The 3434-nt window shown below is 31.1% G+C and overlaps 1 long non-coding RNA gene across 1 annotated transcript; it reads left to right on the forward strand.

Annotated features, from left to right (window-relative positions):
* Positions 1 to 899: 899 nt before the first annotated feature.
* LOC147761867 (uncharacterized) lies at positions 900 to 1558 on the forward strand. Its single transcript, XR_015334445.1, has 3 exons — positions 900 to 1126; positions 1292 to 1330; positions 1502 to 1558. It is a non-coding gene; the product is annotated as an uncharacterized LOC147761867 (long non-coding RNA).
* Positions 1559 to 3434: the final 1876 nt, after the last annotated feature.

Raw genomic sequence — 3434 nt, forward strand, 5'->3', positions numbered from 1 at the left:
TCACTTCGGTCTGCGAGATTTTGTTTCAGTCTGACAGAATTTTCAAGCTTGTCAGACCGAATGGGCCTTTGATAAAGTCTGTAAAATTTGTAAATGTCAATAAAATTCAGAAAGTTCCATTAGTGACATTCTTTAAATGACCTACACCTACAGCTTTCACATGATATGGTCTGTCATTGATAGGGATGATCTGGTGGCAGAGTACCCCATAAATAACACTTATGACTTTTGTTGTTTTTATTGCTTGTAATATTTATTTCAATGTTATTTCAAACTTATGAATTCTTGACCCCTTAATTTTGAAAATGACCCCCATTTTTAAAAAGTGGGGGTCAAAATGACCCTCGCATGCAAAATCTAGTGGAAACCCTGTGTGTTGCTTGTGTAATTTCGTAACAGCAAATCCCATACTAGTAATATTAATAATAATACAGCTTTAAAAGTTGAATTTTTTATTTCTGAAAATATGTAATTTTTTCCATGAAAACCGGTGAAAGTATTAAGAAGTAAATTAAATTAAATTAAATTACATAAAATAAAATTAATTACTATGATTTATACAGGTTGAATTGTTTTGTTATTTAAATCAGAATCAACAGTGTTTCCTTGCATGTGAGGAAATTTTCTGAGGTGCGGAAAAAATGGTACGACTACTGTAGTCGTACCAAAAGGAAAGAAGCAGAGAGAAGGAAGCAGATGAGGAGGACTGGGGGAGGGCCAGAACCTCCCCAGCTGACAGCTAGAGAGCAAAAAGTAAGTTTATAAAAATTTATTTTCAAATTATTTTTTTAAAAGTGTGTCCTGTTTGTATTATTATTATTATTATTATTATTATATAATTTTTTTATTATATTTTCTCTAGGTCATAGAGATCATCGGAGAAGTTGCAGTGGAAGGTGTGCGGGGGTTGGAACACAATGATTCTCTTTGCTTTGAATCTGGTACTACTGATTATGATTTATGAGATTTATATCCATTTAACTATTAATTTGCATTTTTATGAAGTAGTACGTGTATATCATAGAGTTTGATATTAATAAAATTTGAGTAAATGTTTTAATAATTGATATGTTTTTTTTTATTCAAGATCAGTGTGAGTTGAGCACAGAAATTCCATGTGACCCAGGTAATAATAAGATAAATATCATTTACTGTTTAAAATTGCATGTTTTGAATATAAATAGGATAAAGGGAATGATTATGTCATATAAAGGAGAAATAATGATGTTATAAGCCATATTTATTTTCTATGTTTTCTACTGTTTCCTAAAGTTTTTTTTTTTTAATTCAGAAGAAGGTACAAGCTTTGAGACTTCAAGTCCAATTTTTGGTATGTGTATAATTCTATTTCTTTTTTCCTTTATGAAATGTATTTGTATCCTTAATTAAATCTGCTTTTACTACTTGTTGCAAATAAAAACTTCTAGAAAGTGTAAAAATTGTAAGGAAACTTTTCAGTAAAATCTAAAACAATTTTCAATTTTGATTTCTTTGTTTGCAGAGAGAGTTGAGGCATCATCCAGATCGCCATGCAGACCATCCAGAAGAACAGTGCAAAGTAAGTTAATATTGTAAATATTTACTTTTTTTAAAAAAGGGGTTTCCTAACTTACATTTAGCTTTCAACAATATTTTTACATTTTAGTCAACCTTTAAATTTGTTAATTATCCCTAGGTCATGAATAGAACAAAATATAATTGAGATAGTGTCATGAAAAATGTATAATGTTACATTGAATTAAAATTTTAGTTCTTTTTTATAGGCAAGAAGAGAACAAGCACAGGTAATATTCTCAAAGTTTTAAAGTTCTTATCATACATTTTTTCACTAATTAAAGATATATTTTAACACTCATATGTTTTTAAAAGTAAATGTATTTCCTAAACTACCATAATGTTTCATTTTTTTTAGATCCAACAACAGGCCTTTACAAAGAAGAAAGACTGCAGATTGAAAAAAAGAGATTAAAAATTGAAGAGAGATTAGAAGTGGAGAGAGAAAAAGTGATAGTTCTGAAGCAGATAATGCAGTATTATTCACTGAAAGAAATTCACACCAGAAATTAAATACTTTGTTATATAGTGAAAGTTCACCTCTATTGTGAAACAATTTTTTTTTTACCATTCACTTAGCAATTATAATTATAACTAGAGGATCAGAGAGACGATACCGCCTCCGAATATTGTACCACCAGCTGGAGCAAGCGCATTCGTATAGACCCCCACATACGCAAAATAAGGGACACAGCCACTAGTCTTATGCTTGACAAGCTGTAAAAATGCAATCAACAAGAATTTTCAAAATACGCAAAAAATATATATAACTTAAAATGGTACAATCAAAGTTAAGTTCATTGTAAGGTAGGTCAAAGGTCAATTTCAAGGTCACAGTAAATTTCCAGTATATGACTTCCTATTCAACTTCAATAGTAACTACGGACCTATCTCTGCCAGGTTTGGAGTTAAAAGAGAAAGAAATTAGCAGAGTTCAGTTCATGATTATAAGTAGGTCAAAGGTCAATTTCAAGGTCACACTTAGATTGCCAGTATATGACTTCCTATTCAAGTTCAATAGTAACTATTGACCTATCTCGCTAGTTTTGGAAATAAAAGGGAACCAAAATTTGCAAAGTTCAATTCATGATAAAAAGTAGGTCAAAGGTCAATTTCAAGGTCACATTTAGATTGCCAGTATATGACTTCCTATTCAACTTCAATAGTAACTATGGACCTATCTCTGCCAGGTTTGGAGTTAAAAGAGAAAGAAATTAGCAGAGTTCAGTTTAGGTGAAAAGTAGGTCAAAGGTCAATTTTAAGGTCACATTTAGATTGCCAGTATATGACTTCCTATTCAACTTCAATAGAAACTATGGACCTATCTCTGCCAGTTTTGGAGATAAAAGAGAGGCAAAATTTGCAAAGTTCAGTTGATGGTGAAAAGTAAGTCAAAGGTCAATTTCAAGGTCACATTTAGATTGCCAGTATATGACTTCATATTCAAGTTCAATAGAAACTATGGACCTATCTCTGCCAGTTTTGGAGATAAAAGAGAGGCAAAATTTGCAAAGTTCAGGTCATGGTGAAAAGTAGGTCAAAGCTCAATTTCAAGGTCACAGTAAGATTGCCAGTATATGACTTCCTATTCAACTTCAATAGTAACTATGGACCTATCTCTGCCAGGTTTGGAGATATAAGGGACTAAATGTTATAATTTTAGAGTTACCATAATGTGCAATAAATTTCCTACAGAAAAATTTAATTAAAATAAAGAAAAGGTCATTTTGGTCAAAATTCTTGAAATGGGAGGTGCTCTGAAGTTCCAGTAGTTCAAATTTGATGAAATAATGTCATTTTTGACCACAAGTTGTCTGCTTTGCCAAGCCTTATGTTTTATTTTTCCGGAGTTCAAAATTTATTATCCATTACCGTACTAC

This window comes from Lingula anatina, chromosome 5 (assembly GCF_051362555.1).
Source record: "Lingula anatina isolate TDL-2025a chromosome 5, LinAna3.0, whole genome shotgun sequence".
NCBI classification, from domain to species: domain Eukaryota; kingdom Metazoa; phylum Brachiopoda; class Lingulata; order Lingulida; family Lingulidae; genus Lingula; species Lingula anatina.